The sequence below is a fragment of the Pogona vitticeps genome, chromosome 2, assembly GCF_051106095.1.
Source record: "Pogona vitticeps strain Pit_001003342236 chromosome 2, PviZW2.1, whole genome shotgun sequence".
In the NCBI taxonomy this organism is placed as follows: Eukaryota; Metazoa; Chordata; class Lepidosauria; order Squamata; family Agamidae; genus Pogona; species Pogona vitticeps.
Window position 1 is genome coordinate 8575658 of NC_135784.1, and position 21365 is coordinate 8597022.

The 21365-nt window shown below is 46.4% G+C and overlaps 1 protein-coding gene across 9 annotated transcripts in view; it reads left to right on the plus strand.

Annotated features, from left to right (window-relative positions):
* Window positions 1-6275: 6275 nt before the first annotated feature.
* The window catches only part of LOC110071321 (uncharacterized), a 62177-nt gene continuing 47087 nt past the window's right edge, over window positions 6276-21365 (plus strand). For 2 of the 9 annotated variants that reach the window (XM_072987624.2, XM_072987625.2), the window contains exons 1-2: window positions 6496-7503; window positions 8751-8840. The gene's annotated coding sequence lies outside the window, so the exon portion shown is untranslated. Of the gene's footprint in view, window positions 6352-6464; window positions 7504-8750; window positions 8841-10660; window positions 20530-21365 lie in introns of those variants that run through there. The other 7 variants (XM_078387804.1, XM_078387805.1, XM_078387802.1 and 4 more) reach the window with 6 other exon arrangements.

Here is a 21365-nt window from a genome sequence, read left to right on the forward strand (position 1 = left end):
GAAGATCGGGGGGGGGGGGTCAAGGGGGCTGTCTTCTTCCTTATAACCCCCCCAAGACAACTCCCCTTTCCTTTCTGCAGGTTCCTCCCCTCCCCTCAGCCCCCCCTCCATTCAGGAATCCGTTTGGGTTGGAGAGGCGTGATAAACCTAGAGCTACGAAAAAAGAGGAGAGGAGCTCCTCCCCTTTTTTTCCCCTTTCTCCAAACCGGAAGCGGTGGGAGTCCCCTTCTGTCCCCTCCCGTCTCTATGATCTCTCCGCGGTGGGGGGGGAAGAGGGCGCGTGCAAAGGGAGCCTCCTCGGGAGTGTCCCGCCTGGGGACCTGCAAGGAAGTGAGCCTTAGAGGGGAGGGAGCAGAATATTGGGGGGGGGGAGGGGGGTTCCTTCAAAAAAAAAAAAAAAAAGAAGGCAAATTCCAAGAGGGGAGAGAGAGAGGGAGGGGGGTCTTCTCCTTTCCCTCCAGATGGCAAATAATCCACACACACCCCATTTTCCTGGACCGACCCGAATTCCAAACCTTTCCTGCGAACTCCTCGTTGGGAATCCAACGCACACTTTCTCTGTCTCGGCCCCACTTTTCAGGCGCCCCTCCATCCCCTCCACCTTCCTCTTCCTCCCCTCCCCCCTAGGGAATAGCAGCTTTTTTCTGGGGGAACCCCAGGACCAAGAGGGAGAATCGGGCAGAGTTTGGATTAATATATATACTGTTGCCCCCTCTAGCCAAAGGCCACTCGGGGGTGTCTTGAAACGTGTGTGTGTGGGAGGGGGTGACAGGAGAAGGAAGGAAATCCTCAAAGCTAGAAAGATCTGAAGAAGGAAGATGTGTGTGCAGGGGGGGGGGGGGTCAGCTGGGAGGGAGGGGGCCGGTCACAGATCCCCCCCCAACACACACACACATACACAGAGTCTTTTTCGGACGGTTGAGGAGGTTTTCCTTCTGTGGCTCTTCTAGAGAGGATCCAGGAGGGAGGAGGGCCAAAAAAATAAATAAAATAAAAACGATGTCCTTAGGGGGCCCCTTTTATCGCTTCCTACCAAACAAACAAACAAACACAGAGAGAGAGAGAGAATCCTTTTCGGATGGTTGAGGAGGTTTTCCTTCTGTGGCACTTCTAGAGAGGATCCAGGAGAGAGGAGGGCAAAAAAAAATATTGATTTTTATCGCTTCCTATCGAAGAGGAGCAGCCTCTGAAGCAACACCAGGAAACCCAAAGGGAGCTTCATTTCCCTGAATTCTCCTCAAGATGCAAAATAACAACACGCCCCAGATTCTTTCTCTGTGAACCCCTAGATTTCAACTGCAATGGGATGCCATGAATCGAATCGTTGTTGTTGTTTTTAATTCAAAGAAGTGCTCTCTGAGCTTGCAAGTTCCCCCTTTCTGAATTGGGAGTGTGGACCCTCAACAGAGGGAGGGGGACAAGGCAGGCAACCTCCCAGAGACACACAAACACACACAAAACACAGACTGTATTTTTCCAGTGGTTTGGGAGGTTTTCATTCCGTTGGTCTCGGGGGGGGGGGATCCAGGAGAGAGGATGGAGCTTCCAAAATTTCTCCTCGAGAGGCAGAATAACAACACGCCCCAGATTCTTTCTCTGCGAAACCCTAGATTTCAACTGCAATGGGATGCCATGAATCGAATCAGGGTTCATTTCTCTTTTTTTAATTCAAGGAATTGCTTTCTGGGTTTGCCAGCTCCCCTTTCTGAACTGGGAGTGTGTCTCTTCTGTCCAGGCCTGCAGAGGGGAGAATATTTTCGACCCTTTTTTTCTCATGGTTTCCCCTTTCAGCTGCTGATGTTCTTTCTTTCAGGAGCTGACTTTGTACTTCCTCAGGAGAAAGCGGGATCTTCTGCATCCAGGCCAGAGAGCTCTGTCACGAAAGGGTGACTACTGGTTCTTTTGTATCCCAGGAAGAACAACATTAAACAGCAATGCAAAGGACCCCACCATTTCTCAACAGGCCCCACCCTTTCCCTAAGAGCTAACTGCTTTTTCAACAGAAACACAAAACATTTACAACAGGTCCCACCCTACTCTAAGAGCTACCTGGTTTATCTTGTCCTCTCTTCCCAAAAACCATAGAACTACAAATTTTTAAAGCTTTTACTAATAATGTCCTGATGTATTTTATTCCTAGTACTAAACAATGTTCAATAGTCAGTATTTCCAATAGGCATAATGTAGAAGTGAATGAGCAAGGATAGTAAAAGAGAAGGGAGAGGAAGAATTTTGGGAGAAAACTTGAGAGAGAAAAGCACATTGAATTGCTTTATTCTGAAGTGCTAGTTTTCCACAGACTCAAACAAAAAAAAAAAAAAAACCCATGTCATATCTGAGTCCCTTTATGTACAAGAGAGTGGAAATTAGCAGTTCCCTTCCTATTGGGTATTCAGATGTTACACAAAGTCACCCAGACTATGCTTTAATTCAGCATCCTTTATGTACAGAAGTCTTGGTAGCTGGACAACATAGAATCAGCCATAGCTCCAACAATTCTAGTTGGTCTTTATTTACAGAAAACAGCTTTCAGGCTATAGGCTGAAGAGCAGATCACAGTAAATAAAACTGCTTCTTATATATGAAAAAGATCAAACTCTTCAAAAAGTGTAGTGCTTGGGAAAATCTCAGAGAAAATAGGAAGTCTGAATAGTCAGAGAGAGGGGAGGGATTAGGGTGGGGCTGCCAGACAAAGGAAGAGAAAAATCTGAAGCACAGAAAATTAGCCTAAAACAGGTCAAAGCACACTTCATACTTTAGGGTCAAAATAACAATGACAACAACAAACAATACTATTTCTTAGAGAAGCACAAATCCTCAGGAACACACGAATATCACACTCACACCCATTCACAACAACGTTAGGAAAAATAATAAGGAAAATCTTCAGTATTTTCTCACCCCCTTTTCTTTGCTGTTTATTATTTTCCTGTTCCTTGGGTCCCTGCTCCTTGGGAAACCCTCCTCCTTGGGATACCCTGCTCGCTGCGCCATTTCTGTCACGAAAGGGTGACTACTGGTTCTTTTGTATCCCAGGAAGAACAACATTAAATAGCAAAGGAACTCACAAGACCCATTAATAAATGCAAAAATAAGTATACTTTATTACTATTGATTACAATTCTAAATAAAGGGGTTTCATGCATTCAGCACATTCACACCACATACATACTCAACAAAGAGAGAAGAATTCTTTATTTGCATTGTCCAAGTTCCAAAGAAAGTACAGTAGTTAGTTCCCAAAACCTTTTGGTCTCAGCAGACAGACAGGCTAACAGGCAAAACAGACAGACTAATGTTTGCCCAGACCCCTCTTCTTATATTCTATTTAAGCAGTTTTTTTAGTAGAGCATGCACAGAAGAGATTCCTTTGTCTCAGGTTGCTCACAGGGCATGCATGGTAGAGATTTCTTTAGATATATGGTCCTTATCACTTATTGTGAAGTGTGGAATGCTTAACATGTCTTCCATCATTTAGTGGACAGGTATGGAATCTGCTTTGCTCAGGAGGGTCTTCATACCAGGGTCTTCTCAATCCCCTTTACTCCCAGTGGCAGATGGCTTTTGTCAATTTAGTTCAGAATGGTAACAGTTCAAAAGTTGAATTTCTCACAATGAGAGCTTCTAGCCAGGAATACAAAGTCCCATAGTTCCTCTGGTTCTGTTGGTCTCCATCTTTGTGTCCCAACTCTGTCTCTGGTTCTTCACCTGATCCAGGCCAAACATGCACATTGATCACAGCTCTGCCCACGGATGTCCTCCCTGAGATATCTGGAAAACAAGAAAGTCTCTCCAGGTGAGGGTTTTTTGCCTCCTGGGTATAAATGTGCAGAAAACAAACAAGTGAGTCCCTTACAGATAGTTGGGGGTCTGCCCAGCTCCCCTTGATGACCTTCCTGTAGGATTCCTCAATATATTTAGGTTACCAAGCAGGGCCCAGATGTATGGACTTCAGCCTCCGTTTCTCTGCTGGGTTTTATGTTTCAAATATTTTGGAGTGCTCCAACCCTGGAGGCATTCAGGAAAAACTTGGCTCCTCACCTGGCAGATCTGCTTGGACTATATTCCTGCCTTGAGCAGGGGGTTGGACTTGATGGCCTTGTGGGCCCCTTCCTTGTAGGCCCCTTGGAGCCTCAGCTTCAGGATCTGTCCTTCTACTGAGCACTCAGGGTTGATTTCCTTCAGAATGGATAGCTTTGTTCTCCTTGCAGTCCAGATGCTGTCTAGGTTTGTCATCACTTTCCTTCTAGAAGTAGGCCTCTTAATCTCATGGATGCTGTCCCCATCTGCAGTGATCATGGAGCCCAAGACAGTAAACTCTGTCCTTCTATTTCCCAGGAGATGACGTAACCCTACTCCCCAAAATTTTTATTCCTTTGATCTTTGTGTGTTATGTAATACTAATAATTAAAAATCTAAAGAATTGAGAGCTGAGCTACAAGCTTACTGATTTCTGAAGGATCTGAGAGATGTTGATTCTTTAGTAAAGTTTGTGATTCGCAAAGCCTTCGCAAATACAAAGTTTGTGATTGACAGAAGAAGGTCGGCTTAGCCCAGTTTAGTAGTGTTTCTTATTTTAATAGGGATTAGTGTTCTCTTAAGGTCAGACTTGTTCAAGGGGCTTTCAATACACACTGTTGATGGTGACAGCAACCACAAAATTAAAAGACGCCTGCTCCTGGGGAGGAAAGCAATGACAAACCTGGACAGCATCTTAAAAAGCAGAGACATCACCTTGCCAACAAAAGTCCGAATCATCAAAGCTATTTTTCCTGTTGTGATGTATGGAAGTGAGAGCTGGATCATAAAGGCTGACCGTCTAAGAATAGATGCTTTTGAATTGTGGTGCTGGAGGAGGATATTGAGAGTCCCCTGGACTGCAAGGAGGACAAGGAGGGGAGGTGGGCAGACCCCCCAACTATCTATAAGGGACTCACTTGTGTGTTTTCCGCACGTTTATACCCAGGAGGCCAAAAACACTCACCTGGAGAGACCTTCTTTTCCAGAAATCTCATGGAGGACACCCGTGGGCGGAGCTCTCTGGCCTGGATGCAGAAGATCCCGTTTTCCCCTGAGGAAGTAGGAAGTCAGAACACCAGCAGCTGAAAGGGGAAACCGTGAGAAAAAAAGGGTCGAAAATATTCTCCCCTCTGCAGGCCTGGACAGAAGAGGCAGAGGGCCCACACTTCCAATTCAGAAAGGGGGAACTGGCAAGCCCAGAGACCGATTCCTTGAATTAAAAAAAGAAACCGATTCGATTCATGGCATCCCATTGCAGTTGAAATCGAGGGGTTCACAGAGAAAGAATCTGGGGCGTGTTGTTGTTATTTTGCATCTTGAGGAGAACTGAGGGAGGAGAAGCTCCCTTTTGGGTTTCCTGGTGTTGCTTCAGAGGCTGCTCCTCTTCGGTAGGAAGCGATAAAAATCGATATTTTTTTTGCCCTCCTCTCTTCTGGATCCTCTCTAGAAGCGCCACAGAAGGAAAACCTCCTCAACCATCTGAAAAAGACTCTGTGTGTGTGTGTGTGTGTGTGTTGGGGGGATCTGTGACCAGCCCCCTCCCTCCCAGCTGATCCCCCCCCTGCACACACACCTTCCTTCTTCAGATCTTTCTAGCTTTTAGGATTTCCTTCATTCTCCTGTCACCCCCCCCATGTTTGAGGACCCCCCCTCTCTCTCTAGATAGATAGATAGATAAGATAAAAAGAAAACTCTGACCGATTCTCCCTCTTGGTCCTGGGTTTCCCCAAAAAAGCTGCGATTCCCTGGGGGAAGGGGAGGAAGAGGAAGGTGGGGGGGACAGGGGAGCAGAAAAGGGGGGCCGAGGCAGAGAAAGTGCCGTTTTGGAGAAAGGCGAAAAAAAGGGGAGGAGCTCCTTCTCTCCTCTTTTTTCGTAGCTCTAAGTTGCCCCCTCCAACCCAAACGGATTCATGAATGGAGGGGGTGCGGAAGGGAGGGGAGGAACCCTGCTGAAAGGAAAGGGGGAGTTGTCTTGGGGGGGTTATAAGGAAGAGGACAGCCCCCTTCACCCCCCCCCGATCTTCTTGTCAGGGGGAAGATGATTGACTCTCTAGAAGGATCTCTGAGGAGGGGTGCATCTCTCTTCACTCTCGTAGCTCTAGGTTCCGTCCCCTCTTCTCTCCTCCGAGTCGGGTTGTAGAAACGAGCGAGGGTCACGTGATCCCCCTCCTGCCCGCACAGCCCCTGCCCTTTTCACCCTCCCTCCGCCCACTCTTCCCCCGCCCCGCGGCGCTTTCCAATAAGGAATCGGAAGTGGGAATCTCCTGGCCCCTCTTTCCCCCGCCACCTCTATGGTCTCAGGCGGACGCTCTTCCCGGGAGTACTCCTCTCGTGAGTTTCCCGCTTGCTTCACTCCGGCTGAACCTCCTTGGGGAGGCGGCGGCGTGGGGGGGGGGGGGAGAGCCGAATAAGGGACTCCCCAAGGAGAGGGGAGGGGAGGGGGTTCTCCTCCGGGCAATCCGGATCGCAAACCAGATTCTTCCTCGGTTTGCACGGCAGGCTCTGGCTTGCAAGGGGAGGGCTTTCTGCTTTCTTCTCCCCCCTCCCTTGCAAGCTCTCCTCCTTTACTGGGGGGGGGATATTCAGAGGGAGTTTGAGACCCCCCCCCGGGAAAGACTCCTCTCCGTCGTCCCCCAATTGCTTGGGCAAAGTGGGGGCCAAGGAAGGCGGCCAGGTCTGGGAGAGAGAGAGAGAGAGAGAGAGAAGGGGGCGGATTTTCCTCCACAGGATCTTTCGTATGGGGGGGAAAGAGACGACACCATGACCCACCCACACACCCTCAGTTGCCGCCCCTCCAAGCCCCTGAGATGTTTGGGGTGAGCTCCCAAGGGAAGATCGTGGGGGTTGGAAGATAGCAAGCGAGAAAAGTCCTGAGACCTGAACTCAGCCCGCCTTGGGTGGGCAGCCCCACAACACACAAGGCCCACGGAGGGGGCACAGAGGCCGAGATGCCCCCTGCGTTGGGATCCTTGAAGGGACCGAAAATAACGAAGGGTCCCGTGAGAACCCTCGATCCGCTCCATCGCAGGGGGCTCTGGTGTTTTATTAGAGCTTGATTTTGTTTACCATCGTTAGTGTAGTTTTGGTTTGATTCATTTTAATACCAAAAGAATAGGAATGTGTCTAACAACATAATATGTAGAATAAAATTTGCTACTCCCTAGACCAGGAATAAAACTTAATTCATGCTATATCCAGATATCGCTACCCCCCTTTTTAAAATTCTGACAATAGAAACGATGCTAAATCTCAATCTGCTCCCCTTCGTTTAGCCTTTTCTGAATAATAGGCAACACACAGAGGCAAAAGTCTAGATATAGCATGTACAAATAATCCCAAAATAATAAGAACCACAATTTGAATTACAGATGGTCCCGTGACAACAGAGGGTCCGGTCCACTACATCACATGGGGCTCTGGTGTTTTCTCGATGTTGATTTCGTTTATCATCCTTATTGCAGCTTCGGTTTGAATCATAGTAAGGTTTGTAGTCTTGCTGTTTTTCACTTTTAAATGTTCCTTTTTTCTGAGGCACGTAAGCGATCTGAAAGGCAAGATAAAAATATTTTAAATCAACAGTGAGAGACCTACCCTCTTGTATTCTGCTACTTTCATTGCATGTGTCAGAGGGAAGTTTATTTATTTATTTATTAGACTTATATGCCGCCCATCTAGACAATGTCTTTACTCTGGGCGGCACACAACAAGTAGAATAAAAATAACCGTAATATGGCAACAGTTTTATAACAATTTCACAACAATAAACAGTCATTCAATATGGAAGATGAAAAGGCATATTAACTAGTGTCCAGAGGGAAGGCTTACCTAAATAGCCAGGTTTTAAGTTGGCTTTTAAAAATGCCCAGGGAAGGGGCCAAACAGATCTTGGAGGGGAGATGATAGCAAAGGTGGGGAGCCACTGCTGAGAAGGTCCAGTTTCTTGTTTTTTCCTTCCGGGCCTCCCTCGGCGTTAGGATCCTCAACCGCCCCTCCTGGCTAGAAGAAGTGATAGAAGTACAGTGGGGTCTCTACTTAAGAACGTCCCTACTTAAGAACAATCCAACTTAAGAACAGCTCCATTTGCTAAATTTTGCTTCTACGTTAGAACAGAAATCCAAGATAAGAACAGGAAAAAAAGTTTCCTGCTCTTTTTTTAACCTTAGGTCATCGTAGGTTAAAAAAAAATTCTCCCCCTAGTGGTAGAGTACGTATTAACCAGCTTTGCATTAGTTCCTATGGGAACTAATGCTTCAATGTACGAACGCACCTCTACATAACGAAAAAACAGCCAGTACGGATTAATTGGTTTTCAGTCCATTCCTATGGGAAATTTTGCTTCAACTTGAGAACGTTTCAACTTAAGAACACCATTCCAAAACCGATTAAGTTCTTAAATGGTTTTCAATGCATTCCTATGGGAAATGCAGATTCAACATAAGAACTTTTCAACTTGAGAACCACCTTCCAATACGGATTAAGTTCTTAAGTAGAGACCCCACTGTAGATCTAGGTGGGAGGAGGCGTTCTGCCAGGTATCGAAGTCCTTAACCATTTAGGGCTTTGAAACTTTGAAATCAATGCAGAAGTGAACGCCTGACGGGAGAGGGAGATGGGGATGTAGCCCCGTTCAATAGAAACACGAGGAAGGCACATCCTGGAAGGAAATGTTTTTGATTTGCTTTATCCGTAAAGCCTCCAGGCTGATGTTTTCCTTCCTCCTTTTCTCCTAGGAAGGGGTGAGACGGAGGTGATTTCTCTCTGCTGTTTTGGGGACCCAGAAGAAAGAACCCAAATCCCACATCCCTCCCAACGTTTGCAAGGTCAGTGAGATTTCAAGAGGTGGCTTAAGGAGCCTTGCCCCTCTCCACACACTCTCTCCTCTCCGTTTCCCTGGCCCAGAAGGGATTTGGCTCCAGGTCTCCTGGTTTCCAGTCTGGTACTCCATCCACGACACCACACGTCTTCTTTGAACATGTGCAGAGTGCTGGTGTTCGAGGGTATGGTTTCCTTGGCATCCGATGCAAAAGGGGCAGCGTCTCCTCAGTCCACCGCTCTCCCCCTCCCATCATCTCCTCTGGGAAGGCATTTCCACACACCCCATGTGGGGGAAGGTTCTTCCGTTCTACGTTCTCTCTTTTCTCCTTTCCTCTTTGCGTAAACGCTTCTTCTCTTTCAGCCCCATCCTCTTCTCTCCCATTTGTCCCAGTAGAAAGTTTTCCTGGCTGGGCAATGGTTCCTTCCCCTTCCTGCCTCTTCTCTTTCTATCATCATCCTCTCCCAGATATGCATCCATGCTTTCTCCATCCAGAAACCTTCCCACACTTCTAGCAATCGCTTGCTCTCTTCACCTCTGCCGTTCTGTCCTCCACTGCTCTCTCCCCCCCCCCACTCTCATCTCCTGGTCCTTCTTATTTCTACTCTCCTTCCTTTTCTCTCCCCTTCACATCCCACGTGGGGGGACGGCATTTCCCCTTTTCTCCATTGTCCCATTTCCCCTCTTTCCTGGCTGGACCCTCCTCACGGAGACAACGGAACCATGGATCAAGACTCCACACTCCCTTTGGGTCCAAGACACGTATCTCGCACTCGTGTCCATCAGTCCCGATCCCAACCACCAAGGCAATCCTTAGCAGTCCCCACTTCTTACCTTGGTCCGAGCACGGAGTGGCTTGGTTGTTAGATTTGTGCCCGACAAATTTTCCTGGTCTCCTTCATTGGGGTGTCGGACATCTCGGGTTATCTCACCTGCACAACCAAGGTCCCCGCCAGGGAAAGTAGGCCGTTGAAATCGATGGGACGCATCTCCCTGTTTTCTCAGCAGCAGACCACAGCAGGAGACTTGGAATCCTGGATGAGCCCCCAGTTGTGAGAAATGCTCACACCCTTGTTTCATAAATGCAGGAACCAAGCAGCTCTCCTTTATTCAAAAGCCCTCTTGCAAAAACGGGTGTCCGAACTGGGTTGGCACCCCCATCAATCCAGGCAGGGTGATCTTTATCACCTACTCCCGGCCCTTGTTTCCCTCTTGGTCTGGGCGATCCGAGATGCGCCTAAACTGATCAGAGGAAGTCCTGCCTCTCTTTCCATCTCCCACTCCTCTCTTTATCTAGACCCCAGACTCTTACTTATTTCTATCCTCATTTGGTGGATGTTCGTTTTCCTAATCTCCCTGCAGTCATTCTAACTGTCGAATATCTACAGATATATGTGTCAAATTTGTATTTATTTATTATACTTATATCCCGACCATCTAATCTTTGACTACTCTGGGCAGCTCACAACAAGTGGAATAAAAACAATTACAGTGGTGCCCCGCATAGCGACGATAATCCTTGCAGCAAAAATTGCTGCAAAGCGATTTCGTCGCTATGCGAAAATAAAAAGCCCATAGGAATGCATTAAAACCCGTTTAATGTGTTCCTATGGGCTTAAAACTAACCTTAAAGCGAAAATCCTCCATACGGCAGCCATTTTCGCTGCCCGGCGAGCGAGGAATCCGGACAAAAACACAGCAGGTGGCCATTTTTCTACCCAGCGGCCATTTTGGAACCACCAATCAGCTGTTGGAAAATCATTGCTATACGATAATCAGTAAGCGAAACAGTGAACCGATCATCACAAAGCGATTTTTTCCTATTAGGACAATGTACGTCAATCCACAGACTCCATAATACTCTTTTTGTAAGCAGACGGACAGCATGTCAGATGCCAAGCCTCCAACACAACACTCCATACCACATCACAGTGTGTAGCACTCGCATCGTTTGAACAACCCCCATCGCTGGGCACATTGCCTGATGCCTTCTTCCAGACATGGCCTCTTGTCCAATCCGAGGCATCAGCTTTGTGTGCTGACTCTGTGGCTGAACACCTGTTTTACAGTGGATTTCTATTTTAAAAGGTTAGTTCGTGTACAAAGAGTAAATTCTAGGTTGTGGGTCATAATGTCCTGACAAACCCCCTCCAATTTACTCGTGTATTGAACTCAGTCCTGGCTCTTTGACAATTTCATGTAATTGGTTTTGTTAAAACATCTGCCTGGTTTTCTTCTGTTGGATGATATTGCCATGTAATGAACGGCTCCGTTATTGCCTCTCTGATATCGCAATCTTTGATGTCTATCTGATGGCTTCTACCGTGCATCCGCGCAGATACAGCCATTTGAATACATGTTGTCTTGTCCTCACATACCAGAATAGGCTTATTGACAACACACCCAAAACCTGATGCCACTTGTTTGTACCAAACTACCTCTGATGAACGTTTTGGGTACCTTTCCAATATCTGTTGATACCAAGCCAGTGTATTTTTATAAAAGGCGTTGTATGCCTACTTAGAATATTGACAGCGTTGGCAATATCTGGGCATCCTTCTGGGTCCAACGCTGTCAGTGGAGAACCTGATAGCTCCCATGGTCGGATCTGCCTACTTCCCTCCTAGAGCATTGTGCAACTACTCTCACATCTAGACACCCTGTCAGGCCCCAGATTGATCCACACACAGATATTCTCAAGAAGAGACTACAGCAATTCTCTTTATGTGGGGCTTCCCTTGGGGCTGACACCAGCAGATGCAAGGGGGGCAGCGTCTCCTCCGTCCACCGCTTTCCCTCTCCCGTCGTCTCCTCTGGGAAAGCAATTCCGCACCTCCTGCATGGGTGATGGTTCTTCCGTTTCGCATTCTCTCTTTTCTCCTTTTGCTATTTGCATCCGCTCTTCCCTTAACTTCCAGCTCCATCCTGTACACTCCTGTTTGCCCCACTAGAAAGGTTTCCTGGCTGAGCAAGGCTTCGGCCTCTTCTCTTGGTATCATCATCCTCTCCCAGATATGAATCAATGCGTTCTCCATCCAGAAACACCCCCACCCTTCTAGCAATACCTTTCCTCCTTTGTCCCCTCTCCCCTCTTTGCTGGTTTGGGCTCCTTCCACTTTCTTTGGGCGGAGGGTCGGACCCTCTTGCCCCCTTTATCCCATGGGGCCCTTGTGAATCTCTGCTTTGACCCTTTTGGGATCCTGAAGAAGGAACTGAAGAAGCTGTTTCTGCCTTGGGTAACTTTGGGAAGGCAAGAAGCAAATGAACGATCTGATTATTAATCTCAACAAGCGCAGGGCTCTTTAATCCGTGGATTGACCTCGAAATTGCCTTGACAAACTCCCACAGGGTGGCTGGTGGGTCTTCTCCATTTAGAGAGAACAAGGGAGCGATTTCAAGTTAAGGAATTAAAAATGATGTAAGAAATAGCTGGGGAGTTAAATAATACTCCTTCACTTTCACCTGGGCCCGTATCCTGCTTTCTTCTTCTCCGTCACCTTCTGTTGCTAATGCTGTTTGGTGAGCAGGGTTTTGGTCAGACCCGTTGAAAGAAACGAAATGAAGAAACACACTCCCTTCCTTCTTGTCCGATCCGTTTTAAGCATGACTAGAGAAGGACCCCCACCTTTAGGTGGCAATCCTATATCGACCTTCCTGGAAGTAAGTCCCTCTGATCGTCTCGAAAGGGGTTGCTGGGCATTTGTACCGTTTGATGCAAAAACAAAACAAGACTTAACAAAAAAAAAACCACATCCTGCTAACCCTTTGGAAAATGAAGCAAAGAAGGAAAGCGAATAAGTGGCCCATCGGCCCACCCCACAAAGAATGGAGCAATTTTTGTTAATCTTTTACTTTTAGGGCTGTGAAACCGAGATGTAAAGAAAATACATCTTTCTTCAGAAAAGGTGTCACACAACAGCTTCTTCCTTCCTTCCTTGTGTACGATGGTGAGAGATGTCAAAGCCTGAGAGACGGCTTCATTCAGGTACCCTCTGTCTTTTTCCTCCGCAGGCATCGTGGTGCCCTCAGAGGCCTAACTCACATCGTCTCTTCTTTAGGGTGGAGGGGAAGCTAGCAGCTTTTCCTGTTCAGAGGTTCTTGGCTTTGGAGATATAACGCAATTAACAGAAGAGCTCTTCCGGATCAGGCCAAAGGCCCATCTAGTCCAGCCTCCTATATCTCACGTTGGCTCTACTAGACCCCTTTGGGACCACACGAGACAACGAGAGACCTCTCTCCTGATACCCCTTCTCTGCATCTGACCTTTTGAGGTCCTTTCCTTAAAAGCCTGGAGATGATATATCCCCATCATGGCTGGTCACCTGCGATGGACTTTTCTTCCAGAAATCTCTCCAATTGCCCTTTGGAAGGCATCACATAATGTCACCAGCACATTCTGTGGCATGGGGTTCCACAGACTAATGACACGCTGGGTAAAGAAATATTTTCTTTCCTCTGTTCTCTCTCTCTCCCCACACTCCATTGGAATGGATCTCCCCTGGTTCTAGTATTTTGTGAGAGGGAAAAGAGCTTCGCTTGATCCATCCCCAGCAGAATTTTATAGATCTCAGTCATGTCCCCCCCCCCCCCAGGCGCCTTTTCTCTAGACTCAAGAGCCTCAAAGTCTGTAGCCTTTCCTTGTCAGGGAGGGGCCCCAGCCCCAGTCCTCATTTCAGTCACCCTCTAGTGTACCTTTTCCGGTTCCACTCTGTCTTTTTTGAGGTGCGTCGACCAGAACTGTCCAAAATACTCCAGGGGGGACCTTACCAGCCTTTTGTACAATGGCATGATGATGTTGGCTGTTTACTTTTCAATCCCCTTTTTAATGATCCCAAGCGTGGAATTGGCCTTCTCCAGTGCCACCGCACGCTGGGTTGACCCTTTCATTGAGCTGCCCACCAGCACGCCAATATCTCTTTCCAGATCCATCACGGACAGCTCAGAACCCATGAGCTGATTTTTAAAAAAGATTTGATTTTATGTCTTTTTACATTTTTTTCATACTGAACCATATTTGCCATTTTGCCACCCATTCTCCCAAATTTGGAGAGATTCTTCTAGAGCCCTCCACAATCCCTTGTGGTCTTCACCACCCGGAAAAGTTTTGTGCCATCTATAAATTTGGCCCCCTCTCTGCTTATCCCTGTCTCCAGGTCATTGATGAGCAGGATGAAAAGCACCGGTCCCAGGACAGATCCCTGGGACCCACCTCTCTCCTTTGTGAAAATTGCACATTGACACCTACTCTCTGTTTCCTGGTTCTCAACCATACTAATTACGTGTGCAGTGCAAAGTCCTCTGGGACTTCTCTTAAAGGCAGAGAAGATCCTGAAAATACCGTGTACAGGAACTTTATACCATAACAAACAGTCTTAAATTTCTACAAATTTACCAGCTGAAGGTTGTTGTGGGTTTTTCGGGCTCTTTGGCCATGTTCTGAAGATTGTTCTTCCTAACATTTCGCCAGTCTCTGTGGCCGGCATCTTCAGAGGGCAGGTTCTTTAATTCCTCCGCACTTTCTGTCATCATAGTGGTACCATCTGCATATCTGAGGTTGTTCATATTTCTTCCACCAATCTTAATTCCGGTTTATGATTCCTCCAGTCCAGGCTTTCACATAATGTATTCTGCATTAAATAAGCAGGTAGATAATATACCAATTTGTTGTTCCATATCCAATTCTAACTGTTGCTTCCTGTCCCACGTATAGGTTTCTCAGGAGACAGATAAGGTGGTCAGGCACTCCCATTTCTTTAAACACTTGCCATAGTTTGCTGTGGTCCACACAGTCAATGGCTTTTGCGTAATCAATGAAGCAGATGTAGATTTTTTTCTGGAACTCTTTGGCTTTCTCCATTATCCAGAGCATGTTAGCAATTTGGTCTTTAGTTCCTCTGCCCCTTCGAAATCCAGCTTGTACTTTTGGGAGTTCTCGGTCCACATACTGCTGAAGGTTACCTTGTAGGATTTTGAGCATAAACTTTCTAGCGTATGCAATGAGTGCAGTTGTACAGTAGTTGGAACATTCTTTGGCACTGCCCTTCCTTGAGGCTGGGATGTAGACTGATTTTTTCCAGTTCTCTGGCCACTGCTGAGTTTTCCATTCATGATGATTAAAAAAATAGTGCACTGGTCTTGCTGTTGAGCTATGGCACCAGGGTTGGTGACATGACATTTAGCCTGCTTTGTTCCTTTTTGCACACCACCCACAGAACGATAAAAGTGATAGGAAACGCCCCCCCCCCCACTCTGCCTTGGCTGTCTCTAGCAAGCACGTCATTGCTAGCACTACTCTGGCAGCCACGGATGATGATTAAATCCTCTGCGAGCTAGCAAAATTTAATGCAACTTGCTAGGCACGTTGGACACCTTACTACTCCCGATACCACCCCATGGCTGGAGTGCAATGTGTTCCAGCAAAAATAGTGCACATCTTTATTAACTGTGGTGCATCCTGCTAGTTTGGTACACAGCTTCTCCATGTTTGTCTGCAGAGAATATAATCAGTCTGATTTCTGTATTTCCCATCTGGTGATGTCCATGTGTAGAGTCGCCTCTTGTGTTGTTGGAAAAGAGTGTTTGTGATGACCAGCTTGTTCTCTTGACAAAACTCTATTAGCCCCTGCCTTGTTTCATTTTGAACTCCAAGGCCAAACTTACCTGTTGTTCCTTTTCTCTCTTGACTTCCTGCTTTAGCATTCTAGTCCCCATTAATGACAAGAACATCTTTATTTGGTGTCACTTCTAGAAGGTGTTGTAGGTCTTCATATAATTCGTCAATTTCAGCCTCTTCAGCAATGGTAGTTGGTTCATAAACCTGGATGACTGTGATGTTGAAAGGTCTGCCTTGGATTTGTATTGAAATTATTCTATCATTTTTGAGATTGTATCCCATTACAGCTTTTCCCACTCTTTTGTTGACTATGAGGGCTACTCCATTTCTTCTATGGGATTCTTACCCACAATAGTAGATATGAAAATAATCTGAATTAAATTTGCCCATTCCCATCCATTTTAGTTCACTAAAATGTTTATTCTTACCATCTTCTGTTTGACCACATCCAGGTTCCCAAGGTTCACAGATCTTACATTCTAGGTTCCTGTGTATTGTAGTATTTTTCTTTGCAGCATCAGACTTTCCTTTCACTTCCAGGCGCGTCCACAGCTGAGCATCCTTTCGGCTTTGGCCCAACCCCTTCATTAGCTCTGGAGCTACTTGCATTTGTCCTCCACTCTTCCTTCGTAACATGTTGGACACCTTCCCACCTGAGGGTCTCATCTTCCAGCATAATATTTTTTAGCCTTTTGTTTCTGTTCATGAGTTTTTCTTGGCAGAGATACTGGAGTGGCTTAGCAGTTCCTGCTTGAGGTGAATCACATTTAGTCAGAACTCTCCACTGTGACCTTTCCGTCCTGGGTGTCCCTGCACAGCATAGCCCATAGCTTCTCTGAATTACTCAAGCCCCTTCGCCACAACAAGGCAGCAATCCGTGAAGGGCTTCTATGGTTATTGGTGGCCAAACAGGAAGATCAGAGAGAGCAAAGAGTGTAGAAGGTCTAACAGCTCTATCTTTGTCAAAAGGAAGGTCTGAAAAATATTTGACCCATCTTTGTGGAGATATTATGGCAGGGTCTTGTACTTCCAGCCTGGAAGAGCTGGCCTCGATGGCCCAAAATAGTGTATTCTTTTTCTGGTTCACTGCCACAGATAGTTGACAGAGTTCAGATAGGACAATAGTTACATAATGCAATTAGGATTGGCCCCAAAAAAGGCTTTGAAGTTAGCTCCCTATCACTATGAGAAAGAGGAAGAATGGGTAGTAGCCAGGCCTCCTCTCGGAAGCAGCTGTGACATCATCCAGGAGAGCATTTGCTGCACTGGAAAATCAGCCAACATCTTAGCAACTTTGGGAAGAAGCGTTCCCCCACAATAGTTTTCTGCCACCTCTACTTCTTCTTCCTATTTGAGTCCCTGTTGACCATTTCCAGATCTCCGGAGAAGACCTTCTGGTGACATCTGTGGCCCTAGTAGAATAACTTGTATCTGATTCAATTCATTATTCAAGGAGGGCCAAAGTCGTCTGTCGTGAAGACAGATGCAAAAAACTCATTTAATTTCTCTGCAATCACCAAGTCCCCCTTTACCACCCTTTTCCCTCCGTCACCATCCAGGGGACCAGCCGCTTCTCTGGCAAGTTTCCTGCTTCCAAAATATTTAAAGAAGCTTTTATTATTCTGCCTTCTATTGCTGGCCATATGCTGGCCACAAAGTCTTTCCTTGCCTTTCGCATCATCTTCTTTCATTTCTTTTGCCAGAGTTTGTGCTCCTTTTTATTTTCTTCATTTGGGAAGAATTTCCATTTACGCAAGGACCCCTTCTTTCCCGTTAAAGCCTCGGTAACTTTTCTCGTTAACCATTCTGGCACCTTCTTGGAATTTGTTGACCCTCCTTTTTTGCAGTACACACTTCCACTGGGCCTCTACTGTTGTTTTAAACAGACCCCATGCCCTTAGGAGAGATTTTTTTTTTTGGTAAACCTCCCTTTCAGCTTCTTCTAACATGCTTCCTCGTCTGAGGGAAATCCACTCTTCGGAAATCAAGGGTTTTTGTGTCTGATTTGCATGACACTCTCCTCCCAACATGCATGGCGATAGAGATGGCAGCATGGACACTATTCCCTAGCAACTCAGTGACATTCCCGTCCCTAACCAGCTCCTGAGTACCACACAATGCTAGATCCAGAGTCACCTGTCCTCTGTTGGGCTCCATGAGAAATTGCTCCAAGGCGCAGTGGTTTAGCATGTTTAGACACCCGGTCTCTCTTTCTTGACCCGAGCACACATTGGCCCATTCGATGTGTGGAGAATTGAAGTTCGTCAGGATTACAATCCTGTCCCTTTTGGACACCTCCCTGATTTCTCTCTGCATTTCAAAATTTCCCCCTCAAGTTTCCCCCCGCATTTCCCCCTCAGGTTTTTCATCTGGAGGATGATAGCACCCCCTCCTCACTATCACATTGCTCCTTCGGGCTGGCAGTTTGACCCACAGTGATTCTGTGATGGAGTCATACTTGCCATCCACCTCCCTTCTGCTGGATTCGACCCCTTCTTTGACATAGATGGCCACCCCACCTCCCACACGGCCCTCCCTGGCCCTCCTGTAGAGTTTATCGTCTGGGATTGCGGTATCCTGCTGGTTCTCTGAATGGCCACCATATCAATGTTATCCCTAGCCACCAAATTTCCCGGCTCTCTCATCTCTGCTCAGACCCTTTGGGCATTTGCATAGAAGCACCTGCGTATGGGGGTTCCCCCCAAGAAGGGCTGCTTGTTTGCTTCTCCTTCCAGCGCACCAGCTATCCCATCCCATCACGCTCCCAGTCCTAATTCCTGCACTGCCATCACTTTGTGGTTCTCTACCCTCTCCACCTTCTTTCCACAGGGATGAGGAGTCCCAAAACGGATGCCACTCGGCTCCTGTCGGTTCCCCCCGGGATTCAGTTTAAAAGCTGCTCTGCAACCTTTTTAATGTTACGTGCCAGTGGTCTGGTTCCGTCTTCATTCAAATGAAGCCTGTCCCTCTTGTGCAAGCCTGGGTGCGAAATGAATCTGAACCCCTCCCCTTGACACCACCGTCTCATTCACGGTTGGGAGTTCACTTCCCTTCTAGCTCTTCAGTTCTCAGATTCTATTACCTCAGTAGCTTTTTAAAATTTATTTATTTATTTATTTATTTATTTATTTATTTATTTATTTATTTATTTATTTATTTATTTATTTATTTATTTATTTATTACACTTGTATGCTGCCCATCTACTCTGGGCAGTTCAGAACAGAGAAAATATAAACAATTAATATATAATAACAATTTATCAACAATATACAATGATAAAACTCAAGATGGGATGAAAGAATAAATTAAGTAGTGCCTGGAGGGAAGACCTGTCTGAATAACCAGGTCTTAAGTTGGTTTTTAAAGATGCCCAGCGAGGGAACCAAATGGATCTTGGAGGGGAGTTTGTTCCAAAGAGAAGGGGCCACTGCCGAGAAGACCCAGGAAATAAGAGGGGAAGTGACTAGGATCTTAAGGAAAGCAAACCCCCCCCCAAAAGCAAGTTAACAAGAAAGGAGAGAAATAGCAAGTCCCTGAACTCAGACCTGGACATCATCATCCTGCCAGCAGACAAAGGCAGCGCTACAGTAATCATGGAAACAGAAGAATACAAGGACAAAATCAGAGATCTTCTAGACCCCATCACCTACAGAAAACTGAAACGGGACCCAACTAACAAAATCACAAAACAAACAAACATGCTGATCAGGAGTTCCTCCCTGCACCCCAACGTCCTCCAACGAACCTGCATGACAGAAGCTCTCCCAACCAAGACTATACGGACTATCCAAAATCCACAAAGACTCAATCCCACTCAGGCCCATTGTAAGTGCCATCGGCTCCCCAATATATGAATTAGCCAAACACCTAGCAACCCTCCTAAAGACCCACATTGGACAAACCACATGCTACATCAAAGACTCAGGACATTTCATAAGCAATATCAGCACCCGAAAACTCAACCCTGAGGACAACTGATCAGCTTTGATGTAGTATCCCTGTTCACTAAGGTACCGGTAAAGGACACCCTGACACTCATCCTGCAGATATTTCCAGAAGACATCAAGGCCCTCTTCCAACACTGCCTAACAACCAGCTATTTCCAGTGGGATAATGAATTCTACGAACAGACAGATGGAGTGGCCATGGGCAGCCCCCTCAGCCAAGTTATAGCAAATTTCTACATGGAGCATTTTGAAAAAACTTGCCCTGGCTTCGGCACCCCTTGCATCCACAGTCTGGTTCTGATATGTGGATGACACCTTTACAATTCGGAGTCACAGTGAAGAAAAATTGGAAGAATTTCTCTACCATCTCAACAGCATCCACCCAAATATACAATTCACCATGGAAAAAGAAATAGAGGGCCAACTCCCGTTCCTAGATGTCATGGTCCTACGCAAAACTGACCTCCGACTGGGACACAAGGTCTACAGAAAACTCACCCACACAGAAAGGTACCTACACAAAAACTCCAACCACCCCCCATGGCAAAAAAGAGGCATAATCAAAACAGTGGTAGACCATGCAAATCGCAACAGTGAAGCTCAACCACCTGAATTGGGCCCTACAAGCAAATGGCTACTCCACAAATGAAATCACAAGAGCCATAAAACCAAGAAAACAGCACTGAACTGAAGAAGGAAAAACAGCCACCCACAAGCAAAGTATTTCTGCCATACATCAAAGGGGTCACAGACCGCAGGGGGAAACTTTTGAAAAAAACACAGCCTACAAACAGTATTCAAGTCCACCACAAAATTACAACAAATGTTACAGTCAGCAAAGGACAGAAGGGACCCCCTCACCACTGCAGGAGTATACCGGATACCTTGCAGTTGTGGCCAGGTATACATTGGAACCACAAAACGAAGCATCCACACCAGAATCAAAGAACATGAGAGACAGTGCAGACTAAAACAACCAGAAAAATCTGCAGTAGCTGAACATGCCCTAAAACAAACTGGACATGAAATTTTATTTCAAAATACTGAAATACTGGACAACACCAGCAATCATTACATCAGACTGCACAGAGAAGCCATTGAAATCCACAAGCACCAATAGAACTTCAACAAGAAAGAGGAAAGTTTGAAACTCAACAAAACCTGGCTCCCAGCTCTCAAAAACACAGAGTTCAAAAAGTCAATGAACTCCACCCAGCCACAAGGACAGGGGATCACTACACACAAAAGACCAGCTAATGACACCCATCAACCACAGGGACAGATAATCTCTCCTCCTTATCACAACAATATACCCACAACAAGACACACTAATCACACATATCCTGATTAGGACAATAGCCTATTTCACAAACTAGCCTATCTCACAGCCATAAATACTCCACTCCCAAGCCAACTATGTTGTTTAGTCATTTAGTCGTGTCCAACTCTTCGTGATCCCATGGACCAGAGCACGCCAGGCCCTCCTATGTTCCACTGCCTCCCGGAGTTGTGTCAAATTCATGTTGGTTGTTTCGCAGACACTGTCCAGCCACCTCATCCTCGGTCGTCCCCTTCTCCTCTTGCCTTCACACTTTCCTAACAGCAAGGTTTTTTCCAAGGAGTCTTCTCTTCTCATGAGATGGCCAAAGTATTGGAGCCTCAGCTTCAGAATCTGTCCTTCCAGTGAACACTCAGGGTTGATTTCCTTTAGAATTGATAGGTTTGTTCTCCTTGGAGTCCAGGGGATTCTCAAGAGCCTCCTCCAGCACCACAATTCAAAGGCATCAATTCTTCGGCGGTCAGCTTTCTTTATGGTCCAGCTCTCACTTCCATACATCACGACCGGGAAAACCATAGCTTTAACTATTCGGACTTTTGTTGGCAAGGTGATGCCCCTGTTTTTTAAGATGCTGTTAAGATTTGTCATCTCTAACTACACCAACTACACCAGAGCACAATTTGCTGTCCTCT